The 20710-nt window shown below is 44.7% G+C and overlaps 1 long non-coding RNA gene across 2 annotated transcripts in view; it reads right to left on the minus strand.

Annotated features, from left to right (window-relative positions):
- Positions 1 to 5619: 5619 nt before the first annotated feature.
- LOC140723508 (uncharacterized) overlaps positions 5620 to 20710 on the minus strand; it is a 30450-nt gene continuing 15359 nt past the window's right edge. Inside the window, exons 3-4 of one of the 2 annotated variants that reach the window (XR_012097916.1) lie at positions 11605 to 12018; positions 5620 to 5769 (exon numbers count right to left, since the gene is read on the minus strand). This is a non-coding gene — a long non-coding RNA (uncharacterized lncRNA). The remainder of the gene's footprint in view (positions 5770 to 11604; positions 12019 to 20710) is intronic. The other variant, XR_012097915.1, reaches the window with a different exon arrangement.

The following is a 20710-nucleotide window of genomic DNA, read 5'->3' on the forward strand; positions in this document are numbered from 1 at the left end:
CACTGAAGGGGAGGGATCTGCCTGTCTTATTCGCTCCTTCTCTCTCCTTCACACTTTTCAACACTCTAACTGACGCTTGTTATTCATCTCCAGACATCCTGTATCTATTCCTCTCACATTTTAGACTATTGTTTTCTGTTATTTAACTGGTCTGCCCATTCCTTTGCAGATTGACATAATTCCTCGCAATGTCTACAGTTCTCTCTGTGTGTGAGTGTATAGTGTCAAGGGGCTGAGAGACTGAAGGACAGTTCAGAATGGGAACCACACTGACAGAAGTTAGGGGTCGGACGCTATTGATGAACTCTGTTTACAGATGAACAATTAGCCAATAGTAACGTTAGTAAATCATTAGTGTGACTAATCAGTGGCAAAGTTCAGTGTTTATCATTAGAGCTCTGGCATTATTTCCACCAGATGAGTCACTGTTGAGGTATTGACTCAAGAATTTTGATGTGTTTATCTTTAATCAGCCCAATATTTACATCAGAGTCGATGGTGTATAACTAAACTGTTTGTTCAAGCTACTGTAAGTAAGAACGTTAGTCAGGGGTATAACCGTATCTCCAGCGACGGATCCTCTGTATAAATCATGGCTGTTTGGAATGCATTAACTCAGTGTCTGCCAGAACTGTGAACACAGGGTCGACAAAAGTCACAGATCTTCTGACATGGAGAATCCTGCCTTCTCGCAGCTAGAAAAGGTGTTCTATCCTCTTATTTCAGCCTTTGGAATTCCCGGTAAGCCCCAATGTCAGCTGCCGTCGGTGGGATACGAAGCTTAGTTCCAGTCTTGTCATTTGTTTATCGCTGGTCTGCACTGCCACATGTCCGTTTCCAGAATTCCGATCTTCAGGAACGGAATGGAAATTCAGGTACGGAGGATTTTGGGAACTGGAACTGAAGACAGAACGTGCAGAATTGCAGGGATTTAAACAACACTATGGAATTCAAAACGTTAGGCAGCGCTTTTGCAGTCGTTTGCGTTCAATAAAGTGATGTTCGGGGTCTCTGTGCTTTTGGTTTGCAGCAGCTGTTCTGCATTTGCAAATATTATGTGAATACAACCCGCGGAGGTTATACCATTGGTCGTCTGCATTTGTATGTGAGCGATTGTCTGAGGTAGGTGTAACAATCAAACCACCACACTTTAACAAATGTGAGGAGTTCCATGTGTAGCTTGAAACGTGAGGTTTTTTAATAACTGTGTGCGCTGTGACTGAACGTGAAGCCGTTGATGGACAACACAATGAAGCCGTTGCTGCGCCAAATATCACAGCAGACGTGTTGTTTCATAGTTGTCAGTTGTGCGAAATTGTGTTGTATTACATCAACATCTGACACGGTTACAGACATCTAAGTACGGTAACGAGCTTGCTGCTGGCCGGAGAATTCCTCTTCTCTGCTTCCATGTAATGCACTCAGCGGGAGGCGTCATTTCTGTCTATGGGGTTGTTACTGATTGCGCAGTATCTGTTGGAATCAGACTATGTCTGTTGTTAAGTCAGTGAGGTGGCAACTGCAGGATTAGGAACCATACACGGCGAATGCCATATCCCAAGAAACTTGAACAGAAGCACAACAGTTCTGAGACGAGACGCGTTATATGCTTTCCCAGTTATTCTGTATTCCAGCATTTCCTGTTTCTGTTCCGTGTTCCGGTGTTCTATCGCTGGCGGGGAGCGCCACGGAAGCTGATGACTGTAGCACCCCGCGGGTAGAAAATGACGTATTGAATCCGAGGAGGCAGCTATCCGGTTTTAGCGTTCCGCCCCCACTTCACGTTTCAGTCATCAGGATATTAATCTGTATTCAGACCACATGGACAAGTTTAGGGGATACTTTGTTTTTTTTTTCTCTCTACGACGTCGGTGCACCTTCTCTCGACTCTTCCACCGCTAAATGCAACAATAATGTGCAAGTATTGCAGGATCTCCAGCAAAAACTGTATTGAATTGTGCTCTGTATTTTCTCAGCTTGCTGTTCCCTGTCTCTCTTCCAGCGAACTTGGTGGCGATTGTGATCCTGTCCCGGGGGAAATGCGGTCTCTCCAAATGTGTTACTCGCTACATGGTGGGAATGGCCGCGGCTGATCTCCTGGTCGTTACCTTCGATCCGCTGCTGACGTGGACTGCTAGGTTTTATTTTCTCCAATCATTCCTTTTCCTTACTCCCTTGTGCATACTCTGTCGATGGTTAACTTTTGCCAGCACTGCGACCTCTGTCTGGCTGACTGTCGCTTTCACCGTCGATCGATTTATGGCTATTTGCTGTGAGAAGCTGAAAACAAAATATTGCACCGAGAGAACGGCGGCTGTGGTCATCGGGACAGTGAGTGTGCTGGCCTGTTTGGAGAGTGTCCCCTGGGGCTTTATATACGAGCCCAAAGTAATAACTGATGGTGTTCCCTGGGACTGTGCCCTTACACAGAGCTTCCTAAACTCTTCATCATGGGCGGCATTCGAGATTTTTCACCGCATTTTAACCCCTTGTGTCCCGTTCTTTCTGATTTTGCTATTCAATATTCTGACTGTCCGGCGGATTCTAGAGGCCAGTCGCGCCCGCAGGGGGCTCCGGGGACAAAAGAATGGAGAGAATGACAAGGACCGGGAAATGGAGAACCGACGCAAATCCATCGTTTTGCTCTTCAGCATAACGGGTAGTTTCATATTGTGTTGGGTAACACAGGTGGTATTTTATATCTATGAACGGATTTCAATGAGGTTTGTTTATTCTGTCACGGATCCTGGTTACATCGCGTTACTGACATCGTCTATGCTGCAGGTTGTCAGTTCCTGCACCAACACATGTATTTACGCCCTGACTCAGAGCAAATTCCGGGAGGAACTCAAGGATATGATCAAGTATCCAGTGAAGCAGATTTGGAAACTCATTAAAAGTTAGAAATAAATGTTGTTTGTATTACAATTCAGCTGCCGTCATGCTCCCTGCTCCGTGGCCCCACTTGTGAGTAAATGGGAGCAATGTGATGAATAGAGTTACAAATCAAACACGTTAAAATCTGAAGTTGCTACAAAACAACTCACAGTAATTCAGAGTCCAATGAACGGGGTCGGAACCATAATTCGCAAGTTTACTCTTTTTCACAGAAATGTGCTTTGTACCTCACCTCACCTAAAAGTGAAGTTTCAGGCGGACGTGTTACCCCAGCTTCCCGGCATTGTCTACGCTGCGTGATCCGGGAGTATATATTCGTTTGTATCAAACACTCCTACTCCCATCAAAATCGGTCTTTTCGTTCCCGCGTTTATTCGCATCCTTGTCTACCTGTGGGTTCTCCTTATCTCTACCACCGTCAACTATCTTCCAGCAGGAGGATTGTAACTGATATTTAGCCCAGCTGGCACCATACTGTAAGAATGTCCATCTTCGCTGCAGCCGCTGTCACACGGGAAGGTGCAGGGCTTGACAACATCTCGGATGATACCGTAAGGGTACAGATCGTTATAACTATCGTCAGTCTGCTATAAGGAGACAGACCTTTACAGCAGATTGAAACGCAATTCTGGAATTTTAACTGTGCTACAAATTAACAAAAACACAATTATTTTGAGCGAGCGAGAGAGAGAAAATGACACATCGGGGATTGATGGCGAGGGAGGGAACATGAGCGAGAGTGGAATCTCGAGGGGATATGTTGACACCAAGGACGAGATGAATTTAGTTCAAAGAGCATTAAGGTGGTTGAATCCTTCAGGGGATTTAGTCCATGAGGAGACACCGATGCATGCAGGGAAACATACAGTTAAAATTTTCATTATGATCAACGCACATATCGTGAGCTGGGGGGACTTTCTCTGTGTTGTGCGTTCACAGTTTATTGGTCAATGATTTGAAGCCCAGTGGGCAAAGGACCAAAAGGGCACATGTGATGAAATTCTTAGTTCTACGCTGAATGCGGTTCTGATCTGGAAAACTGCCTATACGTGTGGTGGGAACAAACAATCAGGGTGTTCAAAGTGGAACACGACAGTTCATTCGGGAGAATTCAACTGCTGAGCTGTTTGAAGAGTGTGGAGAACAGGGCAATTGAAACGTTGTACTAAGAGCTAGTATAGACTTTCTGGGTTGAATGGTGTGCCATCCCACAATGATACCTTGTTCACTAATGATATCAAAATCTCAGTATGGTCTCCTGGAGACAACACATCTACCGGGGTGTAGAAGGCAAGTTTGTGTAATAAGGTCACTCTGCTGTCAAAATACTGGCATTGTATTCCACGCACACTGAGCTGCCAGAGCGCAACACTGGCCAGGAAAGACTCTAATACAAGGAGAGACATCTAACTAAACATTACACTGTTGACACAGACCAAGAGAATCCCAGTGTGTGTGTGTATATATATATTATTTTTTGCTGTAGCTCTGACCTTTATAACAACCAGTATCGTACTGTAACTGATTCTTACAGCCGTTTGCTCCATACTCTAAGGATACAGATCTTTGCTATAACGGCTGTCATACTGGAAGGTTGTATGCATTGACAACATCTAGCACTGTACGGTAAGGGCACATACCTTTACAAATATTCTTAATGGGGTCAGGTGTACAATCAAACAGATGCACAACCATGAACCGGTACTGGAACGGCTGAGAATCATACTATATACCAACATTTAACTGTCTTTATCCGGTGTCATAGAAGACTGGTAGCATCCCTGTAATGACCACAAATTTCACAATAATACAACCCTCACTCTGTTCTGCAGTCTATGACAACCCTGAGGCTCTCAAAAATAGATCCAAAATGATGTATCACAGGTCCCAGCAAACCCATCTCTGCTCTTTGGGACCACAGATTGGCAGCACCATTTATATTCTGTACAGAAAAAGGCATGAGGAACACCTCATTATACACAACCCAACAGAGACCGTACTCATCCCTCTGAGTACACGAGCCACCAACACTGGAAGAACAAAGACCTGCAAGCCAGCTCCGGACTGCATGGACACTGCCAGGTACAGCTACACAACTGCCCAGTGCTGCACATCAGGGAAGCGGACAAGCAGAAACCAAACACAGTCCTGCAGGGTCAAACCCTGATGCAACTCAACATGTTGAGGAAGAGGAGGGTATAACTATGGTACAAACATTACCTGATTACGAGCCTGTACAAGAATAGTTAGCAGTTAATTTACCAAGACAGTGAACTTTACAACACCTAGACCTTCACTTCTCGGGCACAGTCGTATAGAACTCTGAAACCTGTGTAGTGATCGCACTGACCTTTGCACACCCAGCAAGGTACTCCACCGGGAAACACTGGTGCAACCCAAGAACTTCAAGAACAGAGGTCTGTTCAACGCTGACACTGGACTGCAATTCATGGCATCGCAGGCACAGCTCTTCCCACCACTGAGAACCTCTACAAGGAGAGGGGTCGCAGGAACACAGCATTTACCATCAAGGACCCCCATTTTCCGGTTGATGCTCGCATCTCGACAGCGCCAGCAAGAACAAATTACAGGAGCGCCCGGTCTCCCGGCAACGGGTTATGGAATAGCTACTCCTCCTGAATGATCAGGCTCTCGAGGCAAAGGGGATAAGTCCAGTTGGTTTATAAAGAACCTACATCAAGTATTCTAACACTGCAGTTATGGACATCTATTTCATATTTACTGTCATGTATGCTTTTTATTTGTACAATTCATTGCCATTGTCGTGTTTTGTGCTTTGACGTTTTGTCCGCCTTTGTTGTGAACTGTTTTTCATCGATTCCATTGTTTCTTCGTATTTACTGTGTATGCCTGCAAGAAAATAAATATGAGGTTGGTAAATGTTGGCACATATGAACTTCGACAACAAATTTACTTTAAACATGTCCAGTGAGGGTAATTTGAATAACATAGGGATCTTCTCTTTGCAGGGAAGCAGGATGAGAAGTGCCTGAAAGAGGTATACAACATTATAGCAGATAAATCGAGTGAACAGCCAGAGTTATTTCCCAGGGAGGGAGGTGGCTGAAGCAAGGGGGATAATTTCAAAGTGGTTGGAAGAAAGCATTGAATGCAAGTCATCTGTCGCGAAACATGTGGAATTTCCTCTTGGGGTTGAGGTAGAAGCAGATGAATTCGGGACACTTAAGAGACCTTGCACTGGGGCATAAGCCTTATAATTGATGAATTTCAGTGGGAGAACAGTTTTGATTACAGTCATCCACAAAGAAGGACGTAATCTTGGGGGATTTTGCTAAACTCAGGACAAACTAATGAACATCTTGCGCCTTGTACTCCTTCCTCACGTCCCTGCACCATATTTGTTCCAGTGCTGATAGCATCTTCTCAGCCCGAAACTAGGACTGTTGAGTCTATTCAAACGATGCTTGCTGAGTTCCTTCAGACTGGTGTCTGCGTTGCAGGCTAGTGAGCCTTACTTTAGGCAGGATCTGGGAAGAGTACAAATCGGGTGCAAACTGTGACGGGGTAAGCACACAACAGATCTCTGAGAGTTATTTGAAGCCAAGTGGTTTTGAATTCCAATGGAAAGGTTTCCAAAGGTTGCAAGATCTGGGAACATTGGGTAATGAGAGATGTGCACCTGTAGACTGCAATGAAAAAGAATGCATAAGGAACTTTTGATGTTGTTGACTGCTATCCAGTCGAGGTCGACATGACAAACCGATGGATAGTGCAGATGTCCATGGGGTTTCCGTAGCAAGATAGGGAGTAGATTATCAGGCTTTTCTTCCACGCAGATATTGCTGCATCCCAGGTGGGCGCACTGGGACGAATTCGAAGACTGGAGCATCCGCCAAAATATATTCAGTCACTAATCCCTTGTTCACATTATTCAGTATTACAACCAGGGAGTCTGATCAATTTAACTCGAGTTTTTATTCGTGAATTTTATGGTCGTTTGTTTGTTTTTTACATAGTGGACACCCCCTCCCCGCCCCCGGAAAACAAACGGGAAATTGTAAAGCATGATAAACTGAAAATTCAAAACCGGAAATGTTAGCAGTTCAAAAGTGTTCATGGCCCCTTACTCATACCTAGTTGAATCATCTCTCACAGCCGGTGTACTTTTTGGAAAAGTCTGTTTCAGCTTTACACAACTCCTTGCAACATTGCCGAGGATGTGCCAGGTGAGCTGCGCAGCGCAAGTGGACAGCAATCCTCAGTTCTTGCCAGAGATTTTGGATTGGGGTCAGGTCGGGACTCTGGCTGAGGCACTCAAGGACAGGCTAACACCAACCATTTCCTTTCTTATGCCTCCCTCCCATCGAAGGGCCATTTATCATTCTCAGTCTACTCGAACAAAGCCAGATTATTTTTTTGGTTATTGTTATCTCTTCAGCAGTTTGAATGGGGTACGACTGCACAAGCGTGTGGAGGTCGGCCAGTGAGAACAGCGGGAAGCGTTTAAGAGCGAGACAAAGCAGGCGACTGAGTAGGGCGGCTTTGGCTCAATGGGGCTTCGGTGACAAAGGGTCGAGGTCAAACCGGTTATCTGCTTGAAATAAACTCAGAGAGTATGTGTGTGAGGCCGGTTTTCTGTGCTCGGTGTCGGATGTGGGAGGTCCTGGAGCCTCCCTGCCTCCCGGACGGCCACATCTGCACCAGGTGTGTCGAGCTGCAGCTCCTTAGGGAACCGGACCCGCAGCTCGATGACCTTCGTCTGGTCAGGTGATGATGGAGAGGAGCTATCGACAGGTAGTCACCCCGGGACCACAGGGGAGAAAAAATTGGGTAACAGTCAGGAGAGGGAAAAGAAAGACCCAGGTTCAAGAGAGTAACACGGTGGCTGTCCCCTTGACGATAATTATTGCTACTGAAGTACTGTTGGTGGGGGTGGGGCAGCCTACCTAGGGGAAGCAACAGTGGCCGTACCTCTGGCACAGAGTCAGGCCCTGTGGCTCAGATGGGCAGGGAAAGGAAGAGGATGGCAGCAGTGATAGGGGACGCTATAGTTAGCCGGCCCGATAGGCTATTCTGTGGACGCAGGAAAGAAACGCGGATGGTAATTTGCCTCCCAGGTGCCAAGGTCCGGGATGTTTCTGATCGCGTCCACGATACCTTGAAGTGGGAAGGAGAACAGCCAGATGTTGTGGTACATATTGGTACCAACGACATATGCAGAAAAGGGGGGAAGGATGTCCTGAAAGAAGACTACAGGGTTAGAAAAGAAATTGAGAAACAGGACCTTAAAGGTAGTAATCTCGGGATTACTGCCTGTGCCACGCGACAGTGAGTATAGGAATAGAATTAGGTGGAGGATAAATGTGTGGCAGGTTTCGAGCAGGGGGTAGGGTTTCAGATTTCTTGATTATTGGAACCTCTTCTGGCGCAGGTGTGACATGTATAAAATGGACGGGTTGCACGACGATCAAAAGGGGACCAATATCCTGGCAGGAAGGTTTGCTAAAGCTATTGAGGAGACTTTAAACTAGAATTGCTGGGGGGGGGGGGGGAGCCGAACTGAACTGACGGAGAAAAAGGAAGTTGGCTCACAAATGGAGCAAGTTTGGAGATATTGCGAAATTGGAGATAGGAAGGTGATAGAGAAGGGATGCACAAAGTTTGATGGTTTGAGATGTGTCTATTTTAATGCGAGGAGTATCATGAGTAAAGCGGGTGAGCTCAGAGTGTGGATCAGCACTTAGAGTATGATGTGGCCATTACAGACAATTGGATGGCGGAGGGGCAGGAATGGCGCATTAAAGTGCATAGCTTTAGATGTTTGAGAAAGGATAGGGAGGGAGGCAAACGAGGTAGGGGCGTGGCACTGTTGATCACAGATAGATGATCACGGCTGCAGAAAAGGAGGAAGACATGGAGAGGTTGTCTACAGAGTCTTTGTGGGTGAATGTTACGAACAGAAAGGGGTCAATAACTCTACTGGGTGTTTTTATAGACCACCCAATAGTAACAGGGACATAGAGGAGCAGATAGGGAGGCAGATTCTGGAAAGGAGTAATAATAACAGGGTTGTTCTGGTGGGAGATTTAAATTTCCCAAATATTGATTAGCATCTCCCTGGAGTGAGGGGTTTAGATGGGGTGGAGTTCGTTAGGTGTTCAGGAAGATTACTTGACACAGTATGTAGACAAGTCTACAAGATGAAAGACTGTACTTGATCTGGTATTGGGAAATGAACCTGGTCAAGTGTCAGGTCTTTGAGTGGGAGAGCATTTTGTAAATAGTGATCACAATTCTATCTCCTTTACCATGGCATTGGTGAGGGATAAGAACAGACAAGTTTGGAAAACGTTTAGTTGGAGCGAGGAGAACTATGAGGACATCAGGCAGCAACTTGGAACCATAAATTGGAAATAGATTTTCTCAGGGAAATGTACGGAAAAAGTGAGGCATATGTTACAACCATATAGCAATGAAAGCATGGAAACAGGCCACCTCGGCCCTTCTAGTCCGTGCAGAACGCTTACGCTCACCTATTCCCACCGACCTGCACTCAGCCCATAACCCTCATAACTTTCCTGTCCATATACCTAACCAAATTTACTTTAAATGACAAAATTGAACCTGCCTATACCACTTCTACTAGAAGCTCGTTCCACACAGCTACTACTCTCTGAGTAAAGAAGTTCCCCCTCGTGTTACCCCTAAACTTCTGCTCCTTAACTCTCAACTCATCTCCTCTTGTTTAAATCTCCCTTACCCTCAATGGAAAAAATCCTATCTACGTCAACACTATCTATCCCCCTTAAAATTTTAAATACCTCTATCAAGTCCCCTGTCACCCTTCTACTCTCCAAAGAATAACGACCTAACTTGTTCAAAATTTCTCTGTAACTTAGGTGCTGAAACACAGGTAACATTCTAGTAAATCTTTGATTTGTTGACATCGTTCCTATAATTCCGTGACCAGGACTGTACACAATACTTCAAATTTGGCCTCACCAATGCCTTGTACAGTTTTAACATTACATCCCAACTCCTATACTCAATGTTCTGATTTATAAAGGCCAGCATACCAAAAGCTTTCTTCACCAACCTATCCACATGAGATTCCACCTTCAGGGAACTATGCACCATTATTCCTTGATCACTCTGTTCTACTGCATTCTTCAATGCCGTACCATTTACCATGCATGTCCTATTTCGATTATTCCTACCAAAATGTAGCACCTCACACTTATCAGCATTAAACTCCATCTGCCATCTTTCAGCCCATTCTTCTAACTGGCCTAAATCTCTCTGCAAGCTTTGAAAACCTACTTCATTATCCACATCGCCACCTATCTTGGTATCATCTGCATACTTACTAATCCAATTTACCACCCCATCATCCAGATCATTAATGTATATGACAAACAACATTGGACCCTGTACAGATCCCTGAGGCACAACACTAGTCACCGGCCTCCAACCTGACAAACAGTTATCCACCACTCTTCTCTGGCATCTCCCATCCAGCCACTGTTCAATGCATTTTATTACTTCAATATTAATACATTACGATTAAACATTACTAACTATGCTTCTGTGTGGAACCTTGTCAAAGGCCTTACTGAAGTACATATAGACACATCCACTGTTTTACCCTCGTCAACTTTCCTAGTAACCTCTTCAAAAAATTCAATAAGATTTGTAAAACATGAACTTCCACGCACAAATCCATGTTGGCTGTTACTAATCAGACCCTGTCTATCCAGATAATTATATATACCATCTCTAAAAAAATACTTTCCATTAATTTACCCACCACTGACAATAATTGCAAGGTTTACTCTTCGAACCCTTTTTAAACAATGGAGGAACATAAACAGTTCACCAATCCTCTGACACCCCGTCATAGACCGAGTGCAGAGGAGATTTACAAGAAAGTTGTCTGAATTGGGGAGCACCCTCTATGAGAATAGGTTGAGTGAATTCGGCTTTTCTTCTTGGAACAATGGAGGATGAGAGGAGACCTGATAGAGGTGCACAAGATAGTGAGAGGATAGTCAGAGACTTTTCTCCAGGGCTGAAATGGCCAGCATGAGAGGGCGTAGTTTTAAGGTGTTTGGAAGTAGATACAGAGGAAATTTCAGGGGTAAGTATTTTTTTATATATAAACGCAGAGAGTGGTGAGTGGAGTGGAGGCGGCCACGATTGGATCTTTAAAGAGACTGGATGGCTGCATGGAGCTTGGAAAAATAGAGGGTTATGAGTAAATTCCAGATAGTGGTAAGGTAGGGACATGTTTCGCACAGCTTTGTGGGCTGAAAGGCCTATATTGTGCTGTATGTTTTCTATGAAATTTCCATTCTATGGAATTTAATTTTATGATTGTTGAGCGATCATTACTAATGCCTCAAGAATCGCCTCAGCTACCTCCTTCAGAGTTCTTGAGCGGATGACTTATCTACCCTGAAAACATTCCGTATACCAAGCACCTTCTCATTAGTAATCGCAATTACACATAATTATACCTCTTGACTCTCAACTCTTAAACATACTGCTGCTGTCTTTCAAAGGGAACATAGACGCAAATAGTCACTGAGTTGGTCTGCCATTTCTTTGACTGGCATTATTCCTCCAGAAGCACCACTGTAAGGCGGTCTGCTATCCGTTCTTGCCTCTCCTATACTGGATATTTTTTAAGTTTAGTTTCGTGTTTTATGTTTCTGGCTAGCTTACCCTGATATTTCCTATTTTCCATCCTTACTGAGTTTTCCTTTGTTACATTGTGGATTCAGATGGCTGAGATCAAAGCGGCAGGGTCCAGGACCGATGGTGAGAAATGACCGGGGAGTTGGACAATTTATGTGCCATGCCAGGGTTAAATGTTCATGTCATCGGAGCTGAAGGTGAGGGACAGATTGTTTCTGCTCAGGGCTCCATGAGGTTGACCGTCTTTGCGCTGGTCTGAAGCTAGTGGACTGGTGAATCTGCTGCAGTGATAAGGGACTTAGTGGCTGTCGACTCGCTTTCGGGAACTTCAATTCTGAATTTTATTTGCTTACTTTCTTTGTCAGCACAATATCCTTGTTTTCGCGGTTGATGATTTGCTTTGTTAATGGGTTATATTGAGTTTCTTTGCATTGTTGCTGCCTGTGAGGAGACAAATCACAAGCTTATTTATAGGAAAAAATGGTTTGATAATAAATGTAATTTGAACCTTTGAAGTTTTATCCTGTCGGTTTTTAACAGCTTCCCAATCCTCTCACCACCCAGTATTTTTTGCAAAATTATATGCCCCTCCAATGTTTTGCCTCATCCTCTGTTAAATACTTCTACTTTGAGATGTATCCACCCTGTGCCTGTTGAATCGCTTCCAGAAGTTCAAGCATTGATGTAGGGGCACAGATATCCCTGAAGGTGCAGAAACAGGTACATGCAATCAGGACTCTAAATAGGATATCTGCCTTTGTTTAGCCAGGCACGGAACAGAATTCTTTGAAGGACTTAATAAAATATTACTCGTGCCACCTGGTAAGAAGATTCACAAGGATGTTGTCGAAAGGCCTGAACTACAAGGACAGACTTCATTGGCTGGAACATTTCCTCCATCTGAAGCAAACAAAATTAAAGGGTAAAAAACATTAAAGGGATAGCTCAGGAAATTATAGGCCAGTGAGTCTTACCTCAGTGGTTGGTAAGTTGATGTAGAAAATACTAAGGGGCAGGATTTATGAACATTTGGAAAAGCATAATATGATTAGGAATAGTCAGTATGGCTTTGGCAAAGACCCGTCTTGCCTTACGAGCCTGACTGAATATTTTGAGGTTGTGACTAAGCACGTTAATGAAGGTAGAACCATAGATGTAGTGTATATGGATTTCAGCAAGGCCTACCCCATGCAAGGCTTATTGAGAAAGTATGGATGAAGGATTAAAAGGATTACAGGGTTCCTTGCTGCATAAACATCTGAATATGCTGTGGATACCTGGAAACCGATTTTCAGGTCACACTGACAAGAAACATCAGAACCAGAAGAATAGATTTCTCTTGAACAATGGTATTAGCTGTAAAATTATGAAATATCTCCCTCCCTTATAGATAGGAAATTGGTGAACCATGGTGGGTGATATTAGGAGAAAGGGCTGACAGTTTGCCCATTGGAAGAGACCAAGAGTTGTACAGCATAGAAACAGGCCTTTCGTCCCCTCACATCTATGAGCACTGTAATCCCCGTGTACAGTGATCCTGCTTTCCTGCATTAGTTACAAATATCTTTCTCATTGAAATATCAGAAAGTACCTGAAATGCGAGAGTCATAGAATATATAAACATATAAACAGGCATTGCAGCCCACCTAGACTTTCCTATTCTGCCTAGCCCTATCAACTGATGCTGCATTAGCGCCCTCCATAACCCTCTCACCCATGAATGTATCCAAATTGCCCTTAAATGTTGAAATCATGCCTGAATTCACCTACTCCACTGACAGTTTGCTTCACGATTTCACCACACTCCGATTGAAGAACTCCCTCATGCTCCCTTTACACATTGCAACTTTCACTCTTAATTTCCAGTTCTATCACACCCAACCTCAGTGGAAAAGTCTGCTTGCATTTACGCGAAGTCTGCGCTTCACAATATTGTGCACCTCAATCAATCTGCCATTTTTCCCCTATGCTCTGGGGAATACCATACTAATTCATTCAATTTTCCCTATAGATCAGGTTCTCAGATTCTGGCATTCTACTTATAATTCTGTCTGAGCTCTTGCAAACTCATTGATATCTCTCCTGTAGAAAGGTATTGCGAACTGAACACAATACCTAAAATTAAGCCTCAACAATTTTTTGTGCAACCTACAGACTCCTGCATTCAATACTTTAATTCATGAGTGCTTATGTGTCAAAAGATCTCTTAAAATCCTTTTGTATCTCTGATGGTATTATGGATCTGTATTCCCAGATCTATCTGTTTTCCCACAATTCTTGTGCCTTACAGTGCTCTCTATGAGTTCTACTAAAGTTTCTCTTCCCAAGCAGCTCACAATCATCAGCATTAAATTCCATCTGCCACGATTACCACTAGGACAGCTCCCTTTGAGAGCTTTGATAACATTTCCCATTGTCCACTATGTACCGAATCTTGGTGTGATCCACAAATTTGTTTTGACGATCTTAACACATTATCATCCAGATTATTTGTACAGATCAGAAACAACAGCAGACCCAGCTCCAAATACATTACTACATTACATTACTACATTAATACAATACTACATTAAACGCCACAAGCCTCCAGTGAGAGGGGCAAAGTCTACCCCAGTGTCTGGCTTCTCCAGCAAAGCCAATCTCTAATCCAATTTACTACCTCATCCTGAATGCTAAGTGATTCAACATTTTTGATCAACCTACCATACGGAACGCTGTCAAAGAACTTACTATAGTGCACATAGACACTATCAACTGCCTTTCCTTCATCATGCTTCCTAGTAAAGTCATTGAAGAAATTTATAATCAGGTGGCCCCTCTACTTCCATCAGCAGAAAATTCCACAACTTCACATTTCTCTGGGAGAGGTAGATCCTCCTCTTCGCCACCCAAAATCAATTCCTCTGAATCTTGATTCTATGTCCCCAAGTTGTAATCCTACATACCAGTACAACAACATTCCTGTCTCTATCTCATTAACCCATTTCACAATTTTGTATGTTTCTATAACACACCCTCTCATTCTTCCTAGTTTTAGCATGTATCAAATAGCACAGTAGGCCAGGAATACATCTACAGTGTGATGTCCTGCATCTATACATTGCGCTATTATGGACCAGGGTTGCTTATAAAGAGTGCAGTAGAAACATAGAAACAATGAAAAGCTACAGCACAATGCAGACCCTTCAGACCATAATGCTGTGCCGAACATTACCTATTTAGAAATTACCTGGGGTTAGATATAGCCCCCTATTTTTTGAAGCTCCAGGTACCTATCCAGGAGGCTCTTAAAAGACCCTATCGCAACTGTCACTGGCAGCCCATTCTGTGCACTCAGCACTCTCTGCGCTAAAAAAAACACCCTTACATCTCCTCTGTACCTACTTCCATGCACCTTAAAACTGCGCCCTCTCATGTTAGCCATATCAGCCCTAAGAAAAAGCCTCTGACTATCTACACGATCAATGCCTATCATCATCTTATACACCTCTATCAGGTCACCTCTCATCCTCTGCCGGTTCAAGGCTGAATTCACACAACCTGTTCCCATAAGGCGTGCTCCCCAATCCAGGCATCGTCCTTGTAAATTTCTTCTCCACATTTTCAATAGTTTCCACATCTTTCCTGCAGTGAGGTGACCAGAACTGAGCATAATACTCTGTGGGGTCTTACCAGTGCCCTATATAACTGTAACACTACCTCTCTGCCATTGAACTGAATCAGATGGCTGATGAATGGTAATGCACCCTATGCCTTCTTCAACAGAGTCAACCTTTAAATGGACAAAGATTGGAACCACAAGATCCATCTGGTACTCCACACTGTCTAGATTCTTATCATTACTATATTCTGCTGTCAGATTAGACCTACGAAATTGAACCACCTTACATTTATCTGGGTTAAGATCCGTCTGCCACTTCCCAGCCCAGTTTGCATCCCATCGATATTCGTTTTAACAGCCCTCCACACTATCCACAACATTCCCAACCATTGTTTCATCAGCAATTTACTAAGCTATCCAATCAGATCTTCATTCTGGTCATTTATAAAAATCACAAAGAGAAGGTGTCCCTGGTTACCGAACTGCATGCATGATTGAGATCCAGGTAAACAGTTTAGATGTAAATCGAGTTGCGAAGGGGAATGCATATTCTGCAAATGTTTGGAAGGTACAAAATTAGAAGGTACAGTGATATGGATCACCTGGTAAATTAGGTAAGTAAACGCCAGGTAGCATTTAATTCTGTGTGAGGTGATGAATTATGAAAAGTTGAAACGATAATAGACAGTGAGGAAAGCCTATGCAAAATTTGCCCTTCTTAACTGTGGCACAGAACACAAACTTGGAGGAACTTTTAGGAACATTAGATAGACCCTAGCTAGCATTGTGGGCACACTTCTGATGGTACACTTCATTATGGGTATGATTACATTGGAGACAATCGCAAGGGTGATGCAGGGATCGATGGCTAGAACTTTCCCATTAACATTGAACATTCAGGCATGAAATTTGAGATTAATGTAAAATACTGAGAGATGTAGGTACAGCCACGGCCTTCTATTAGCCATGGAGTAGGGGTCAGAGGTTTTAAGAAGAGAGAGGAAGTGACATGTGAGGGACACTTCTTTCACCCAAATATAGGTGAAACGGGCTGCCAAGGAAGTAGTGTAAATTTGGACAAATAGAAAATATATCCATCCTCTGGATGAAGAACAAATTCTTGCTCACACCCATTCATAAACTCTTGCTGCTCTCCTGAGAACTCTCCCCTCTTTTTCGGCACATTTCTATATACCGTTATGTGTGATGAGAAAACCAGATGGATATGGGGTCCAGAGTAGACCCACCCACCCCCGCACCCCGGGAACTATGCTGGTAATGGGAGAGGGAGAGGGAGAGGGAGAGGGAGAGGGAGAGGGAGAGGGAGAGGGAGAGAGAGAGAGAGAGAGATGATTTATGTATTATGGTTTCTTCACTGATTATTTACCTTTTGCTGCAAGGACACTTCTTTGCTCATTAACATTCCTGCTGAGACGGCAGGGAGTGGCCAGTTTGATGGATGGCTGATACCCCGTCAGGGGAGATAAAAGACGGGTCTGCTGAGACACTGGGAGACACGCCACGAGACACTGTAAGAGCGTTGTGCACCCACAGGAAGGTGGGGGCTTGGAGGACTGAATCAGGACATTGGTCACAAAGCTCACAGTGTGATGGCAGGACCGGTGGGGGCTTGTGTGTGTGTCCATTCATGCCAGAGTGATGAGTCCACCACAGAAGAATGGTTTAGCTGAGAACAGAGGGGTCATAACCGAATGACCACGTCAGTGCAACGGAACAAGAAGACAACGGAAGGTTTGCCTGCTGCAGCTGTCTCTCTCTCTCTCTCTGGTCACAACAGCAGCTACCTCGACTTAAACTGAACTGAACTCTGCATTATCTTAAAACTGTTCATTTACCCCTAGACTTTGATAGAGCTTGGTTTTGATTCTTCTTTTTACACTTCTGTATTTATTACTGCTAACCTGTATTATATGTATATTTGCATTCTTGATACTGTATTACTTAGTTTACTAATAAACACCTTTAGTTACAGTACCACCAGACTCCAACGTATCGTTCCATTTCTGCTGGTTTGGTAACCCGGTTATTCTGGCATTACAGCATTTTGAGGTTTGCATTTGTCCGGCACAGAAGCCATTGATAGTTTATACTGATCACAACCCATTGGTATTTTTGACTAACATGAAGAATAAAAATAGGTGGTTATTAAGTTGCAGTCTATTGTTAGAAGAATTCAATATTAAAATACATGTAAAGGGGACTGACAATGTAATTGCTGATTGTTTATCCAGTTGTTAGATTTGAAAGTATATCTGTGTTACTGTTACCTTGACCAGCATCCAGAGCCCCAAACTCTGCCTTGTGCAGACCCGCCTCTGGTTTCTGACCCTGTTCTGTTGAACATCCAACTAATGGTTTCCCATTCTGCTTTCAGTCTTTAGAGGACAGTGGTGTTTTCCAGCAACCCTTTAGAAGCAGGCAAAATGACTCATAATGTGGAAATGACCCGTGAATAAGGAGGTTAAATCCCAATGCCATTCTTCCACAGTGCAGAGATTTGAGGGCCAAAGAACACCTCAGACAGAACTGCAGCCAGCTCGACTACTTCAGTCTGCAGAAAATTCAAGGGAATCCTCTTCACCCACAGAGTGGTGACTGTTTGAAAAACATCTCACAGGGAGAGCAAGCAGTGAACAACAGGGGAGGAATTAAAAGGCCTGTTGAGGAACTGAATCACTTACAGGATCCAGCCAGCCTGAGTAGACTGTCTACTGTACACTAGTTGTGTTATAAATTTACTAAGTACCAGAGACAGAGTTTAAAATACAACTGATTTATTTGTCTCAGATCCAGAATATTAAACACCAGTCCCATTAAAAGTGAATGTACAGCAGAAGAAACTCCTCCCATGCCCAGTGACCAGGGTGCAGAACTGGGTGTGGTGAATAGCAGCAATAATTGCAGAGTTCAGCACCAAGAGTCAGTCTCGAAATTGCATTCAGTAACGGTGATGGACAAATATCCAGCATGCAGCTTATTGAAACTTTCTCCCCAGTGTGAACCTAGTAGTGTGTCACAAGGTTAGATTACTGAGTGAATCCCTTCCCACATTCACAGCAGGTGAACGGCCTCTCCACAGTGTGAACTCAATGATGCACATTTGGTTGAATTGGCTGAGAGAATCTCTTCCTGAAGTCTGAGCAAGAAATCGGTCTCTACCTAGTGTGAACTCGCTGGTGTTTCAGTAGATAGGATGATCGAGTGAATCCCTTTCCACACACTGAGCAAGTGAATGGCCTCTCCCCAGTATGAACTGACTGGTGTGCACGTAGTTCGGATGACCGAGTGAATCCTTTCCCACACTCTGAGCAGGTGAACGGCTTCTCCCCAGTGTGAAGTCGCTGGTGTCTCCGTAGGTGGGATGACTGAGTGAATCCTTTCCCACAGTCTGAGCAGGTGAATGGCCTCTCCCCAGTGTGAACTGGCTGATGTGCCTTCAGTTGAGATGAGCAAGTGAATCCCTTCCCACAGTCTGAGCAGGTGAACGGCCATTTCCCTGTGTGGGTTGACTGGTGTGTCTGTAGGTGAGATGACTGACTGAATCTCTTTCCACAGTCTGAGCAGGTAAACCGCTTCTCCCCAGTGTGAACTTGATGGTGTCTCTGTAGTTGGGATGATCCAGTGAATCCTTTGCCACACTGTGAGCAGGTGAACGGCCTTTCCCCAGTGTGAACTCTCTGATGTACCTTCAGATAGGATGAGCAAGTGAATCGCTTCCCACAGTCTGAGCAGGTGAATGGCCTCACCCCAGTGTGAACTCGCTGATGTACCTTCAGTTGGGATGAGCAAGTGAATCCCTTCCCACTGTCCGAGCAGGTGAATGGTCTCTCCCCAGTATGAACTCGCTGATGTACCTTCAGTTGGGATGAGCAAGTGAATCCCTTCCCACAGTCCGAGCAGGAGAACGGCCGCTTCCCAGTGTGAACTCGCTGGTGTGCCTTATGTGTGGATGACTGAGTGAATCCTTTCCCACAGTCTGAGCAGGTGCATGGCCACTCCCCAGTATGAACTGACTGGTGTGCAATTAGGTCAGATGACCGACTGAATGCCTTCCCGCAGTCTGAGCAGGTGAACGGCCTCTCGTCAGTGTGAATTTCCTGATGTACCTTCAGTTGTGATGACCAAGTGAATCCCTTCCCACAGTCGGAGCAGGTGAACGGCCTCTCTCCGGTGTGAACTGACTGGTGTGCCTTCAGTTCAGATGAGCGAGTGAATCCCTTCCCACAGTCTGAGCAAGTGAACGGACTCTCTCCAGTGTGAACTGACTGGTGTGCAAGTAGGTCGGATGACCGAATGAATCCCTTCCCACAGTCTGAGCAGGTGAACAGCCTCTCCCCAGTGTGAACTCGCTGATGTACCTTTAGGGTCGATGACCGAATGAATCCCTTCCCACACTCTGAGCAGGTGAATGTCCTCTCCCTGGTGTGAACTCGCTGATGTGCCTTTAAGGTGGATGACCAAATGAATCCCTTCCCACAGTCTGAGCAGGTGAACGGCCATTTCCCTGTGTGGGCTGACTGGTGTCTCAGTAGGTGAGATGACCGATTGAATCCCTTCCCACAGTCTGAGCAGGTGAACGGCCATTTCCCTGTGTGGGCTGACTGGTGTGTCTGAAGGTGAGATGACCGATTGAATCCCTTCCCACAGTCTGAACAGCTGAACCGCCACTTCCCAGTGTGAACGGACTGGTGTCTCTGGAGGGAGGATGATTCAATGAATCCCTTCCCACAGTCTGAGCAGATAAATGGCCTCTCTCTGGTGTGAACTGACTGGTGTCTCAGTAGCTGAGATGACAAAGTGAATCCCTTCCCACAAACTGAGCAGGTGAATGGCCTCACCCCTGAGTGAAATTTCTGATGTAGCTTCAGTTCAGATGAGCAAGTGAATCCCTTCCCACAGTCTGAGCAGGTGAACGGCCTCTCCCCAGTGTGAACTGACTGGTGTCTCTGTAGGTGAGATGACTGAGTGAATCGCTTCCCACACTCTGAGCAGGTAAACGGCCTCTCTCCAGTGTGAACTCGCTGATGTAACTTCAGTTTAGATGAACAAGTGAATCCCTTCCCACAGTCCGAGCAGGTGAACGGCCACTCCCCGGTGTAAACTCGCTGGTGAGCCATTTGGTCAGATGATCGGGTGAATCCTCCCCCACAAAATCAGCAGATGATCAGCCTGTGCCCAGTGTGAATTGACTGGTGTGTCCACAAGTGGGAAGATCAACTGAATCCCTTCTCACAAACAGAACAGGTGAATGGCCTTGTCCAGTGTGAACTTGCTGATGTACCTTCAGTTGAAATGACCAACTGAATCCAGTCCCACTGTCTAAGCAGATGAAGGGGTTCCCCCTTTGTAAAATGATGGGTGTGCCAGTCAGTCAGATGATTGAGTGAACCAGGTGAATGGCCTCTTGTCAGTGTGAATTCTCTGATGTACCTTCAGTTGTGATGACTGAGTGAATCCCTTGCTCCACTTCTTAAGTATCTGGGCAGAGACAGCAAAACTGGTGTGTCGTGT

This window comes from Hemitrygon akajei, unplaced genomic scaffold (assembly GCF_048418815.1).
Source record: "Hemitrygon akajei unplaced genomic scaffold, sHemAka1.3 Scf000116, whole genome shotgun sequence".
Taxonomy (NCBI): Eukaryota; Metazoa; Chordata; class Chondrichthyes; order Myliobatiformes; family Dasyatidae; genus Hemitrygon; species Hemitrygon akajei.